The following is a 16,724-nucleotide window of genomic DNA, read 5'->3' as shown; positions in this document are numbered from 1 at the left end:
ACTCCAATTATATTTTCCTTAATTTGTCTGAGTTTAATTTGTTTCAGACGTCGTGACGGCTCACGGCAAGTTTTTCCGATAGATTTTCAAAATTCCTCCAAGATATCAATTAATTAACTCGGTTGCTCGCAATGGCTGCTTAAGTCGCGTAAGTCGTGTTCACACGCTCAGTAGGTATGTAAGTGGCATGTTGGCTATTAATTGATAGTGGTTAACAATTTTACTAAAACTAACTAGTGCCAGTTATTAACTAATGCAGGTGTCAGGATACAGATAAGTTATTGCAATATTGTCACTGATTGCCGTTCAATTACCATTAAAACTAAGTAAGGAGATAATTGCCAATTATTGATAATTTACTTGTTTTACTTTTAACTTTAAAGAGCGAGAGTGGATCTCATTTATTTTGTTAGTGTTTTCACGGATGAATACGCAAATAAAATAAAAGGCGTTATGTTTACTACTACTATATGCATATACATACATATGTATTAACAATAACACTGGAACCAATATAGAACCTTGAGGGATTCCAATCCAATCTGACGCAACATAAATAAAGACAAGATGAAAACATCCATCTCCAAAAATAGTTTTAACAGATTTACCTCAAGCAAGAAACCAAATGGAAAATTAAAAGCGACAGCGCAAGCTCAACTAGACAATTTAGATTAACATTGCTTGATCACCTCCAAAGACAGCTTAAGTCAAGAATTTATTTCGACCAACAAACAACTTGCCCCCAACTAATACCACCTTACAAACAAAAAAATCCCAGCAGCAGCTGTTCACACTGACACACACTCGAGAGCAATATTCCCCTAATGATTTAATCCTGCCTGAACGCCGCGCCGCCCGTACCTACCTGAAGGCGCTTCAACTGGTTCTTTCCCATTTTGAAAAATCATTGGCACTTGACAAATGACCACAAACCAGTTAGCGATACACAAATAGAGGTAAGTTGTGACTAATTGAATAACAATAACGCGGCGTAGGCGTATTTACGACCGTATTAAAGCAAACCCGCCGACTGACCAGACAAAATCGTATTTAAACGCAAATAATTTATGGCACATTTGTCTCATTTAAAGGATAAATGGTTGACTAAAGCATTGCCGTTTCCCGGTAAATCCCATTCGGACATCGACAAAAGAATTTGTTTACGCATTAAAAAATAATCAATAATAATGTGAGTGTTCTGCGATTTCTGGGATTTACTGCAAAAGGCGCTGTGAAACTTTCTCGAAGAGAGAAATGTCATTGTGAAGTGTTTGAATGAATTTGAAGGGGAACAGTGGCGAGAAATAAAACGAGAGTCGCAGATTGATTCGTACGGAGTTCGGTTGCATTTCAAACGTTGAGATTAGTTAAGTAATGGTGGTTTGAAATAGTAATAAGAATGAGAAAGATGATGACAGTGAACAATTGTGATAGTGATGACAATAATACTACGATTTTTTTTCTTTTGTAACATATACTATTTGTTTTTTGTGATGTTCGTTTTGTTGGTGTAACTCTAGAATTTGGTGAACCATAATAGGGTGTTTATGAGACCAGTGAACAAGCCGATTTTGTCACATTCTTGTTAACTTAAGACGGTTTGATCCATAGATACTTAAGTAGCAGCGTCGGGTAGAGGACCAAGCGAGTGGCGCGAAGAAGTGGAAGATGCGGTTGGAGGTCGAGTGCGATGGTCGACTGTGGAATCGGCTCATATCCACCTTGGAGGTCCGACTCGTCAGAAATTTGATACATGTTTTTAATCGAATTTAACGCATTACGGTTCATAAGTGAGCAAAAGGTCAATTTCAAGTCGGAGTTGTGGTTTCGATGGCTGGTCGACGGCTCAAAGAGAAAGCTACTGAAATTTCAGATTCATAATTTATATCTTCAGATTTAGTGCGAGGGTAAGGGCTGAGGGAGAAGTGAAGAGAGTAATGAGGAAACAAGTAAAATTAAAAAATAAAATTGCAAAAGTGTTGATTCTTGTCTTTTTATTGTAAGATGATTTGTTTTTGGTGGTACCAAGATATAGAAAAGAGAATCGGAATGAAGAAAGCAGAAAGAAAGAAATTGGAAGGGCGTATTGTTTTGCTTGTGTGGTTTTTATTTTAATAAGGTTTGTTTCTGGTTGTATCAAGAGATATAAAAGAATTGCAGAAGAAAGAAAGAAGAAGGAACTACGGTAATGAAACTAACGAGATGACGGTTTACCTAGTGTTTAGAGAACAGAAATGTGGAGCAAGCAAACCAAGAAAAGAAACATAAGACACAAAGTAAAGTAGTTAGATGTAGATAGAAAGAAAGAATCTTCGGAAATTAATTAGAAATATATAAAATAAAATTGAATACCGAAGATATGGCGAAATCCATGAAGACAACAAAATCTAATATCACTAGATATCTAAATGAAGAAAGCGACAGCGAAATTGAAAAACTTGGAGATTAGATTAAAGAAAGGAACAAACAAAGAAGAATCAGAAAACAATTGATTTAATGTTATAGACTAAAGAAATAAACCAAAATACAATAAGAAATACTTAATAGAAATGCTATGTTAGTTTAGAGTGTTACAACTTTGGGAGCAGTAAAGGAGTTCAAGGTTCAAGAGAAGAAACCAAAAGAAATGAAATAATTGAATCAAGATGACAGCAAGAAAGTATCTTTGGGAAAGTATTAGAAATAGAGGAAACAAAAGTGAAGAAACTAACAAAGAAATAGAAATATTTCGAGATAATATTCAATAAGACGGGAACAAGTGAAGAAGAAATAAACAGAATAATCAGAAAACAATTAACGTAATAAGAAGAATCAGAAAACAATTGACGTTATTACGTCCGCTATATTTTGAACAGAATAGAAAATAAATAAAAGAAGAAAGGCAAAGCTGTTGGGGTCAAGGAAATATACTTTTAGATGAAATTGTCCTTATTGAACCAAGATGACAGCAAGAAAGTATCTTTGGGAAAAAATTAGAAATAGAGGAACTAAAAGTGAAGAACCTAACAGAGAAATGGAAATATTTCGAGATAATATTCAATAAGACGGGAACAAGTGAAGAAGAAATGAACAGAATCAGAAAACAATTGACGTAATAAGAAGAATCAGAAAACAATTGACTTTACTACGTCCACTATATTTTGAACAGAATAGAAAATGAACAAAAGAAGAAGAAAGGCAAAGCTGTTGGTCAAGGAAATAATTTTTTGGCTGAAATTGTTCTTAATCGATACTGCATCTAGAAATTAATAAATAAGAGCTGGTACGAAAGAAGAGATAACTATGTTCTACGAAATTATCAAAAGAAGATCTTAACTGATTTGAACACTTTTTGAAGATGAAGGAAATCTAGTGTGAGTTACAGTGCAAGAAATATAAGAAATCAAATAAATAGACGAAGATAGTAGCAAGAAAGAAGCGGCAGATGTAACAAGAAAAATAAACTTGAATGGAACTTTGAATGCATATTGCTGAGAATTTTTGATATGTCCTGGTAATTGTGTGATCTAGCTCTTTTTAAATATTTATGTCCTTATAACAACTAGGTAGGTATAACCACGTTGGTTTTTTGGTTAAATACCATTCAAGTTGAAGAAAATCTTCGGTAGAGCATCAAAATGAGACTCTTACCAACATTTCCCAACTATACGTCTACTTCTATCTCCCTTGCCATCTCCAATACGAAAATCTAGGATTTTCAATCCTCTCCAAGTCGTCTAACAACAAGAAACAACTTTTTTTTTCAAGCACCATGAAAAATTGAGCATTTTGTATCATTATAAATTTATCTAAGGTGCAAAGTTTTTCTAGATGTTTTACGTTACGTCTATGTAGCATAGCAAGTACACAGTGGTTAAAATGTTTATCTTGAAGTCCTGTTGATGAATATGAAAAATTCTTAACGTAGCATTATTTATTAGGAGGAAAAATGACACGTCAAAAATATGATGAGAAACATCTATTCATACTGAAAGTGGACTGTTCCTATTTTGTGAATAAACAACGGAAACAAATCGACTCTTCTAAATAAAATTTATTTATCGAGTCAAAGATTTTGTTGCAGTACAAAAATAGTTGTTATATGCCAAAATCTATAAACTCCAAGTGACACCTTGTATTTTATTGTATTCAAAATTTAAAAAAAAATCACATTTTTGGACGGATCTGATTGCGGAAATGAATGATGAAGAGTTATACCGGGTGGGGCATCGTATAGGTACGCGCACGCGAGAAATCGCGACTTCTAATTAAATAAAATTGTCGAAATTTTCCAGACTTACCTGGCTATTGGTAAGGTACGTTTCATAATTTTTTGATAATTTTTCACTTACAAACAAAGCCAAAAAAAATTTAAATGTAAATTTCAACCAAAAAGTCAAATTCTGATTTTTATACTAACCTATGCAGATTCACTTCCTATAATTATTTACGAAATCTACGGAAAAAATACCAATTAGATTTTGAATTAAACGCAGTTTTACATTTCAACTTTCAAAATCATTTTTATTTATGACCTGCTACTTGTGCTGTCGTAAATTTAGGTGACAATGGAAACTGTCAATTTTATGGCAAAAAGGTTTAAAACGGTCGGCTATACCTTTGTAGGGAAATTATACCATTGTGCCGTAAATCACCCGTCTGGTTTACGTTTAAATAAAAAAGCGAATTATTTAGCTAACCAAGTCAAAATTTGTAATTGTGCCACCAGGGTTTGATGGGCTAGCAGATACAGATTCATTTAATGTAAAAACTTTACAGGTAAATTAACAGTTAATTTCAGAAAACTAATAAAACTGTTACGGCCTTATTTATTAACAAAATTTTTTTTAAAAATTCTCAAATATACCTTATCTATAAATTAGTGAGGTATATAAAATTTCGCAAATTTTATTTAATTAGAAGTCGCGATTTCTCGCGTGCGCGTATACGATGCCCCACCCGGTATGTTCCTGATGATGTCCTGGAAGAGGCAAGCGCCGCGAGGTATCAAAATGTTACATAAAAAAATCAAAATTATGTTATTAGAAAGAATTGGAAAAATTTACGAGTGAATGAAAACCAGTGAGTGAAAGATAGTGAGCGAAAAACAGTGAGCGAAAGTGAAGTGAAAAAAAGAGAAATCTTGACCCACTGGTAACTATGGATACTCAGACTCACTTTCTAGGGAGATATCGAACAAACGTTTCTTCTATTTGAATTTTTTATGAAAAAACTATACAAATTGGGAATAAATTTGCCGTCCAAATCTATAAGCACCTATGGCTGGAGGCAAAAAATCTTGGAAAACTTTTGCGAATTTTGCAGTATGTTCATAAATGGCGAGTTCTTCCACTGGTTAAAATTAACACATGTATTTCAGATACACTCTGTATAGTGAGTCTACCGAAAAAATTAAAAATGTGTCATATCTTATTTACATGAACGACCGAGACGTAGAGAGATGACAAAATTTGATAAACAATGAGTCGAAAAATTAAGTAAAAAGAGTCACTCCGTTATCATCTGAAAGAAGTTATTTAACGCAACGCCACAGGGTACCATGGCTAGTTTTGATATAGTTTCCGAGATCTCTTGGATTTTTCTCATTAAAATCTACACGTACTACCAAACACAAGTATTAATCTATCTTAAGTAATTTTAATCAAGTAACAAATGTCTCCGCAATAAATATTCTCGATTGTCTGCATTTAGACCATCTGGATGACCTTTACATTTGGATCAAATTTGACAAAATCAGGTTCGCCTCAAATTTCGGCGCAGTTGTCACGTTAACCTTCCCACACTTTTCCATTTTTGATCCAGCAAATAAAAAATGCATGTTCAGTGTGTCAAACGGTAAATGACCTGACAAGAATCGCCTTACAGAATGCTAATTTGCGCAGGTTAGTGAACATGAGACACCTGAGATGCGATGGCCGAAAACGGTCGACTGGGGGGTCCACTCACTCACATGTCATGTGCAAAATATTACAACTTTTATTCACTCTCAAGTGGACTCGTTATGTTCGTGTCAAGTCGCTCTCGACTAAAACTAAACAGCCGAATTAGCATACTAAATGATTTCGTTCGGTTATTAGACGCCAGGAATGTTTATTTTTTTCACATAATTAGCCTCATTATGCCATCGAATTTTCGACTCGTTATAAATTATAATTTGGACCAGAGAGATAATTAGAAATACATAAAAGTCGATCTGTAGCACCTGACACCGTTTAATTAATTTTAATAACTTATTTTGTTGGGAGAATGACGACACAAATTTTACACCAGGAATTTAAAGCTTTATAACGCCACACAAAATCCAAAAAAAATCTTCAAGAAATATCTTTCAAAATTTTTCCTTATTGCAAACAAATCCTGACCTTCCAGATTTTGAAAAGGTTTCAAAATGTTTCTAGGGAGTCATCCCACTACCAAATTTGTTTTTGTACTCATAGCCTCAAAATCGGTATTTCCCGGTTGTCCTCGGAGTGCGGAAACAACGATTTCCCGCACGCCGTGTTTTTTACTTTCCAAGCAGAAACCTGGAGAAATTGCATTGTAAGGTTGATATTTAATAACGTAGACAATTCATTTTGAACAAAATGGACGTTTTGTCACATTTGCAATTGTAAAATTAATTCTCATCAACACAAAAAATTAGCAATTTAAAAAGGTAAGAGTAATAACAGGGGAAGAATTTGTTCAACGTGTTGTGTGATCGTAGTAGATGGCACCGACGCTTTAAATTTTAATAATCTAGTAGATAATCAGCGCGGAGGTGCTACCAACCCAATAGTAAAAAAATTACCAATGTTAAATGATTTACATTTTAAATTTTATTTTTAAATATTTTTGAATTTTTCGTTACAAAAAATACTGTACCTACCTAACTTTTCCGGTCGTGCCGCGAACAAAGTGCTCACGCGGTAAATTTCACTTTCCGCGTACGTTAGGTAAATAACTATTTTACTTTTCTAGAAGTAGACTACCTTGTGGTGGCCTCACAAAATAAAAATCACTTAGCAGTTTCAATTACGCCTCGACCAGAAAAACAAATCGTTCGATTTAATCACAAATACAATAAATGCGTCGCATCGGATTCCCACTTAATGATGTCAACACGACGTTTATGTACTTTTTGCTAAAATAAGTCATTACCAGTTTAATGAATCATCGAACGCTTGAATTATTTTCTCATACATATCTCCATCCGATGCTCAGTTTGTGCGAGTTTTTTCGAGGAATGTCGCTGGATTGCTGTCGTGCCAAGATCTGGAGGAAATTACGTGCCCATAAACATCGCTGTTACCAGAACGTCTGGAGGGGTTGGCAGCACTGACGGTGAACTACCAACTGTGCTAAATCGCTCCATTATTGCCAGTTTCGCGAAACAGGTTGGAGTCCCTCGAGGGTCCACTCTCGGCCCTCTTCTCTTTGAATTTTTGAAGGCCCCCGACCACTTAAATTTCCTGGTGGTTGTGTTGGTCGCTTGGTAAATATTGCGCAAAATCGTTGTTTTCCTGCGGTCGAGGCTGCGTGGTGGCAGAGCCGCAAAGTCCCGTTCCCATGCAGATTCCATTACAGCGCCTGCAAAAATCAGATTGTGATGTATAGATAGAAACTGCAACAGTCTAATTGCACATTTGTAATAATTCGTAGCAATTGTCCTTGTGGTGAGATTTTAATACTTGGCAGACAACCACACCGACTTATGTAGAGTGTTAAATTACATGAGATAATAATAATTGCAGTAATGGATCCAATTTATTTAGAGGCTGCAAATTACAACAGGAATAGTTAACCTTGTGAATGTACTGGTAATGCGATGCCGTTTCCTATGGTCGACCTACCACATGCAAGGAATTAATAAATTGGAAAAGTGGTTGTTTGCTCAATTAGGAGGATGATTTGTGATTGGGATGAGGTAAAAATGTGTGAAGACGATGGAGATTGGTCTTTCGCTTCCGCTGAAGAATTGAAAATACGAAAGAAAAAATAATGAGATGTGATTGAGTTTAAAGAAAGGAATAAATGGAATGAGAAAAGGATAGGAGGAATAAAAACAAATCTGCATGTACAGTGTATTCTCTCATAAGCGGACACCATCGGTCGCACAGAATTTGTCCACTCAAGAGAGGCGTCCACTTAAGAAAGTTTGTCCGTTTCTGAGGAAAAATAGTAGATTACATTACGAATTCAGAAAAGTGGACGTTTACTAGACGAGTATGGCAAGTTTAAGTACGAGCGTCAGGGAGTATTAATTTAAATGCAATACGATTTTACAAAATCGTACAGTAATGGTTGCTATGGTGTAAAGTGACCTATTACTGTACGATTTTGAGTTCATTACTGTACAAAATTTTGATAAATGTTACAACTTGCAAAACGAAACGTCAAGCTAATTTTAAAGATTTTAAACGATTTGGAGCCTTTAAGGGGTTCGTCGAACAAAAAAATGTTGTATTCAACTCGTTCTTGTGTAAATTGGACTTTTTTTCGGTACTCGTCTTTAGAACGCGAGTGAAATGCCACTCATGCCAAAAAAAGCCAAATTTACAGTTATAATTAGATACATAATACTGATTTTTTTTTTTTTGACAAAATAATTTTAATTCTGAGTGAAGTAATCTTCTAATATTTTCTGCTTTAAATTAAACTGTTAAACACTTTCAAAATGTAACATTAGGAGACCTGATTGTGAACTGCACTACTGTACGTACAATCGCGGCCATCCAAAAGTGAACGATAGGTTGCGAAAATTTCCGTATTTTTCATTAGATTAAATCAGGCTGTATTCATTGGCGTTCGTGCAGCAGGCGTTACTATTTTAATAATAAAAAGTTGTAATAAATAATGTTTAATAAAAATGAGGCTGAGAAGTAATTAATACATTATTAAAATGAACGTAAACTTTAGTAAAGAAACCTTTCCAACACCTATTCGTATTGGCCTCTCAAGCCTGTTTTCTTGCCAACAACTCTTTATATTGAAGATGCAAGACTTACTGCAATGTAATTCTCTCGCCACAGCAGCCAACGACCAATTTTCTTCTAGCTTTTCAATAGCCCTAGCTGTCTGAATCGGAGTAAGATGTAGCATTTAAAAAAAAATGTTTCAATAATTTTTTTAACGCTAGTGTCAAACTTTGACATTTTCACTTTTGGATGGCCGCGATAGTACATAGTGGCATTTCTTACTAACAGAATGACAATGAAATGAACAATGAAATGGTCGAACGTGCCTGAACCTGGATATTTAATAATTTCCCATATCGATATCACAAATGTTGCAAGTATCAGCGTGGCATTAAGATTCATGCTGTTCATACAAGAGAGTTTCGATTGAAGAATCACTGTCCGTGTCCGGTCTTAAAAGAGTCCGCTTAAGAGAATTTTTTAAATTAATAATAGCCTATGGAATGGCCGGTCGCAAAAAAATCGTCCGTTTAAAAGAGGGGTCCGCTTGTGAGGAGTGTCCGCTAAGAGAGAATACACTGTATTTATAATAATAAGACAGAAATGAGAATAGAGAAGGTGAAAAATTATGGAAGTAAAAGTAATGGTGAAATGTGTGGATCGGATGAAATTAAAGTAATGAAAAAATCTGGAGGATGAGAGCTGAAAAGATGTAATGGTAGGAATCGAAAGTAAAATAAAATAGTTATAAAGAGAAAAAACTAATAAACGACAAGAATTTTGTAAGGAAAAACAGTGAAAGAGAAGATGTAAGAGTAGAGCAGAAGAAATGAAAAAAATGAAAAGGGATACCAAGGTAAAGAATAAAATTAGAGAAAATATATTTCCCGGATAATACCAAAAACGGTATAATTGGTGGAATATAAGAGAGTTAAGAATATAAAAGGTAAAATAGAATGAGAGGGGACAAGAAAGATTTAAATGAAGAACATCAAGGAAAAAGTGAGAAACAAACTAAAGAAATCATTATATTTTCGTTCATTTTTATCTTCTGTTCTAGTATGTACTGTTATTTGCATAATGTGCAATTTCTTCTCCTAGACACAAAAATCTTTAGTTTTTTTACTGTTTTTGTAGTTGTAGATTTTTTTGAAAATTATGTCACAACTGCCACAAAGAAATATCCATGTGAAATTCCATCTCATGAACTGACAAATAAGATTTTAGAAATTCGAGGGTTATTTTTCTTGAAAATCAATTTTTGTAATTTTGTTCAAAATCGATTTAGCTATTATCATGTAGCAAACTTTTTTCGCAGCTTGCAATCCTTTTCAAGAGACATTTTAGTGCTAAACTAGGTAAATGGAATTCCACAATTTTCTAGACATTTTGCACATCTTCAGAAAGGCTCTAAATAAACATTTTACGTTTTTAGGTCTTCGAAATTGAAGATGATTTCAGAGATGATTTTTATTTTTTGTTTCTTTTCGAACGATCAAATTGAAGAAATTTAGTAATTTAAGTCAGCATAGCTCTTTTCCTAACAACAGATTTTTTCGAAACTACCACAGACTTCTACTGTTATCTGTGTTAAATACCATAGTTTTCTTTTGATAATTACATATCTTCCAAGTACGAAAAAAATTTTTAAAAGCTCAAGGAATAGGTTTTGTTTCAGATGAAGAAAACATTAAGGTTCTTTTTACATATTTCAGATTTTGGAAGAAATTTATTCCTGAAACTAATTGTCGTCGAGTAGCAAACTCCTCCCACAACTTGTACTTTTCCCAAAAGACATTTTAGTGCTCATTGTTGTAAACAAATCAATTTATTACTCATTGGAATTGAAATTTTTTTCCGTTTTTCCTACTAGTGAGGAACAGGCTTCTATCTGACCTCACCTGACCTGACCTAACTGAAGAATTGAACACCAACTTTGAGCTTTTCCTTGTAATGAATTATTTTCTCACTACTTTCTTGTATATACATATTTGGTAATGCTTCTGTAATTAAATATCCATTTGATTTTCTGATTGCTACTGTAGTTTTGTTTTTCAAAGATTTCTTTGCTCCAATTAACACTAAAATATCTTTTAAAAAGGATACAAGCTGTTCAAGAAGTTTATTACTCGAGAAGAACTAAATCGATTTTGAACAAAATTATCAAGATTCAATTTTGAAGTTTTCTCGAATTTCTAAAATTGTATTTGTCAGTTCAAGAGATGCATCTAGCAAATGAAATTTAATATAGACAGTTTTTCTGGCCGTTTAAAGCATAAATGCCAAAAAAAATCATGCGACTATCAGTACTATGGAAAGAGCAAAGGGAAGTGGAGGAGATAAAAATGACTGAAAATATAATCATTTCTTCAGTTTACTTTTTCTCATGTTTTCTTTGATATTCTGTCTTGTCCCTTCTCATTCTACTTTGCATTTTACGTTTTTACGCATTTTACGTTACTCTACTATTTTTCGTCATGGTGGAACAATCCCTTTCATAATTTCTTAATTCTCTTGTATTCCATCAATTATACCATTTTTTATCGGAATAATTTTCTTCTAAATGGAGAATGCCTCAAAATTGAACCGTTGCCACAAAATCGATTTAGTCGTTCTCGAGTAGCCATCTTCTTTCACGGCTTGTAATGCTTTTACGAAAGACATTTTGGTGCGAATTGGAGTATACAAATCTTTGAAAAACAAAACTGGAGTAGCTTTTAGATTTTTTAGGTAATAAACGAAATTCCATAATTTGTGGACATTTTGCACACATTTTACATTTTTAGTTCTTTTCAGAATTGAAGGTGTTTCCAGAGACGATTTTTATGTTTTTTCTTTTCAAAAAAACAAATATGCAAAATATGTATGATATTTATATTCCTCATTCATTTCTTATCTCGTATCTTCAAAACTCCTTTAATCTCTTCTTCACATGAGAATCAGACACACTTTTGTAATATCCCTCATAAAAAATCCTGTTAACATATTATGGTTATTTATCCATTGCATATCTTTCTGCAACTTCTATCCTTCCACATTTTATATTTCTTTGTAAATGTCTTTTAATTTTTATTACAATGTATTTCCAATTTTTTATTTTGTCAATTTAATACTTCTTTGGGCGCCACACCCTCCGAACAAAGTAAAAATATTAATTTCGTTAGCTCGGAGGGTAGATTTTCCCCGTTGGAAAAACACCTCTCTCGTTTTTTTCCACATGTTGGTTTCCATCCAGTGCCAATTTGATATTTTCATAGAGACAGTAATCAAGTCAAATAACGATTCGTTGACTCCCTAGAGCGGCGCCGCTGATTGTAATGCAATTCGGGGGACTAATGCGACGACATCGACGTATAATTCGGGGATAATGCCCCTTGCTCTTAGTATTGCACGCCTAATTAACATAACAACCCCAATACATATATATGTTTAAGCTAATACAGCGGGGGAGCCGCAAATCCACACCCCTGCAATAAATAACCACCCAGCTATGCTATTATTTTATTGTTGTGCTACGAACGAGAGGGGACTTTTCGTGCAAAAAATTCCAAAAAATCACTCCTGCTGCCATCGCTTTCTGATTAGCTCAATTAAGATAAGTGGGGGTCTTTTAAGAGCAATTTCTCGGTTGACGTGTGCATCTGCAGATCGAAACATTTCCCATCGATTTAAACATTCCGAAATGCATCGATCGGCGACAAATATCCTGTCCGACGAGCCATTAACGTGCCAATAAAAACCAACCAAACTGGACGTGAAATAAATGCTCCAATTACTGGAGATGCACAAGACCATTGATTGTGCAAAAAGCTATCACGAAATATTGCCACGCCATCAGAAGTGGAATACAATGTAACGCTCTACGCTTTTTCAGTGACCCAAAGCTGCACCTCACGCTGACAAATTATTTTTTCTGCTGCTGTCACGTCTGCACTGATCGGAATTACCCCACTTCACGCCAAACAGGACACCTGTCGCCGTTACAAAGCTACAACTCAATCGTTCAAAGTTGAATACATTCAAGTTTACAATGTGAGACACTTGTGGAAGGCTGCAATTATCTACCTGCATTTAACAACAAATTAAAAAAAGTGCGCACTGGTTAGGACATAATTATCGCAGTGCACCTGCGCCTTCACTTGAAGGGTCAATTAATTGGTCTAGAATTGGAATTGGTCTGCTAAAAAAAGTAAACGCAACGGAGAGTTATTATTATTGTTAGGTAATATTATTGATATTGTTATCGGGTGGATTAGTGTTAATCGGTGTCAAATTGGGAGCCACGTGACGATTTGGAGAGGCGGACGGTGCGATCGTTTAGATAACGTGGGCGATAAGAGTTAAATGGAAGTGAGCAACAAGAGAGAGTGAAAAGTGGGTGAGTTGATAAGCGGCTTATCGGCCGCAATCTGGGAGATCTCCCTCCGAAACGTTCCTATATAGGCACATCCACTCAATCTCGGCTTTCATCCTTACACAAAAGTAAGATAATGTGTTATTGGGCACTGATCCCTCGACACAAAGCAACGCACAGCGCCGCTTACTGAATTGTGTTGTTTTCAAAATTTGATAGAGGGATGAAAGCCTTATAATGGCGGTAATAAATTCGATGTTTTATAAAGTAGGCAAGGCGTGGTTGAAGCTAATAAGAGGGAATTTGTGACGACAGAAAGAGAGAAATGCAATTCTAATAGTTGGAATTCAATTATTTACTCTCGAGTCTTGATGTGATGGTGTAATGGTGCTAGCCTGTGTGACTCCTGAAAGATCAAGCTGTCCAACGCTGAAAGAATTATGGAAATCAATCAACAGGTTCTCAAGTTTATCGGGAACATGTGAACATACAGAGAACTATTTTTATACGTTAATATATCGGGTGTTCATTTAAATTTCCGGTCACTTTGGCGTTGAAAAGTCGATTGTGAACGCACTACGGATTACAGATCATGGATCAGCTGTTTTGAGCGGAAATTTAAATGAACACCCGATAGATAAATCCATTCTTATTAGTACAAAATATAAAAACATTAAAATTATGAACGCATAGTAACTTGTAATACTCGATTTGACACTTTGGCATTTACAAATCGAAGTCAAATCTTCATTTCATTTCATCAAAATTATGTTACAAACATTGTACCGTATGTTACAAAAAATTTCTGGTCAAGTGGGTCATGAAAATCAAAAGCATTAAAAACGTATTGCTCAGCTTGTCAAATAATAATTGAACTGTCAGAAACGTCATTAACCGCCATAATAATTTTGATAGCGAAATTTTATCTATGAAAATGGTTTTCACTCCTAAACAAAAGATATTTATGATTGAATCTTATTTTCACAATGCTAGGACAGTTCATACATTTCGAAAAAGTGGCAGTGTTCAGCGGAAGCCTGGAAGTGGTCAACCTAAGGTTCGTACTGAGGAACATATTGAGACTGTTCAACGTCAAGTGAAAAACGAACTTCAATTATCTCTCAGGCAACTGTCGCAGGAGACTGAGTTATCAGTATCAACTTGTCAAAGAATTGTTCGAAAACATCTTGATGATTCAGTAACAGCTGAAAGGTACCGGAATAACATTCTTGATGTTTTCATCAATCAACTCCAACGGGCTCAGGTGTATTTTCAACAAGACGGGACTACAGCACGGGAGACTCTTCGTTATTTGAAGCAATTTTTTTACAATAGGTTGATCAACTGAAATCTCTGGCCTGCACTTACACCGCTTGATTATCACCTGTTTCCTCATTTAAAAAACACCATTTTCAAGGAACCTGCCCACACAATTGATGATTTGAAAAGCAGAGTAAGGAACACTGCGAGCGAGTAACACCTTAGACATTGGTGCGGGTTTTTGAGAACATGAAGAGGCGTCTTATAATGTGCATTGAAGCTCAAGGCTATCATTTTCAACACTTGCTCTAGAGTAATTTAAAACGTTATTGTTAATTGTTGTTTATTTATTTATTGTTATTACATTACTTGTTTACGCATATTGCGCGGATTTATTTGTTTTTGTTGATCTGGGTACATAACCTAACTTTAACCTGTTACGTTATACCACATATATGACGAACGGCGGAGCGCGAATCCATTCGCGGCGGCAATATTAAATCTGGGGTCAACGCCAATTTTCGTAGAATCGTAGGAAAGGAACCGTTCTCAAGCTTTTCCTGAAATTGTCATTTTATGACAGTTCGTTCAAAACAATTATTGTGATAAACACATTTACGCCTGAATTATTCAAGTTACGCCATTCGTTTTTAATACTTTTGTTTTTCATAGCCTATAGGTATTTGAGTAGAAATATTTTGAAACATACGGTACTATGATCGGCAAATAAATGTACACATTTCAGAATGTTGAAGCTAACAGTTGGCGAAATTGAGAATTATGTCGTAAATAGCTTAAGATAATTCACCTGGTACCGCATTAGTCAAAACACAGCTGTATTTCTATGTTACAGAAGAATGTGATGATATGAGTATAAGAAATACGTACCTGTACCTATATTTAGCAACATTATGGCATAACGCATTACGGATTTTTAAATATTTAAGTTATTGAAATTTCAAAATTGTAATTGATTTGACATTTATGTGAAGAAAAGGTTAAAAGGATTGGAAGAAATAAATAGGAAAAATGGACAATTCCGACATGATCTAAAATTATGTAACACGTGTTATATAAACAACATCCAGTAGAAGAGAGGAAAGGAAAGATTTTCAGGCGTTATGCCGTACATCTGACATTGCCAAATTTTGACGTAATTGACCAAGGTTGTAATTGACAACTTACTGAGGTTAGACTATGATCGGGAATATCAGACTTCAGTGTTTCTCCATTAAGCATCCAATTAAATGGTATAACTTTTGATAACTGATTTATTTATTATTCTCAAACTAGGCGTCAGATTTGATAAAAAACGTATTGAAGGCATTTGTGTAACATGTATGTATCGGGTGTTCATTTAAATTTATCCTCAAAGTTGGCATAGAAGAGTCGATTGTGAATACACCATTCGTCAGTCTGCAAATTAAAAATACGGACAATGCATAAAGTGAGGTTAGATTTAAATACTAAACTTTGACGAAAAATTTAAATGAACACCCCATACATATTTTATACAAGGTGACTGACGAAAAATCTTTGATGCTGTATCTTAGTTATTTTTTATCCGATTTCAATAAGTAAAACATCAAATGAAATAATTCTGAAAACACTTCAATACCACCTAATTTTTTTTTAAATTCTTACGTCCAGTTTTTGACAGATAAACATCAACTTGTTTTTTTCAAATGGCACTGTACTTTTTTTAATTCAATATTGTAGAGATTTGTTTTCTGAATATAATAGTGTAAAGACCTATGGCCATTCATTAAACAAAAGTCAAGAAATTAAAGAGTCAATGTGCAAAATTTCAAAATCAAGTTACAATAAACACTAGAAAATTTGTTCTAAATGCTAGAATTTACTAAATAAGCTCTGGATATTTGTCAATCACGTCATTTGTCACAATAGTTTGATAATAATAGTAATAATAATAATCATGTTGTTGTGGAAGAAAATTTCCAAAGACGATTTACTATTTAGTGTTAACGTGTGGTGTGGCATTTTTGGAGGTAGATAGATAGATCCCTTTTATTGATGGCAGTCTTAATCAAACAAAATATCATATTATTTATTATCAAACGAAATAAGCAACTTTCTGGATGAGATGCCATTAGTAGTGCTGAACAGAGTTGTGTTTCAAAAGGACGGCGCCATACCACATAATGCACGCATGAATCTTGTATTTTTAAATAATCATTTTGGTGATCGATGAA

Source organism: Tenebrio molitor, chromosome 8, assembly GCF_963966145.1.
Source record: "Tenebrio molitor chromosome 8, icTenMoli1.1, whole genome shotgun sequence".
Classification (NCBI taxonomy): Eukaryota; Metazoa; Arthropoda; class Insecta; order Coleoptera; family Tenebrionidae; genus Tenebrio; species Tenebrio molitor.
Note: the sequence above shows the minus strand (reverse complement) of the source record.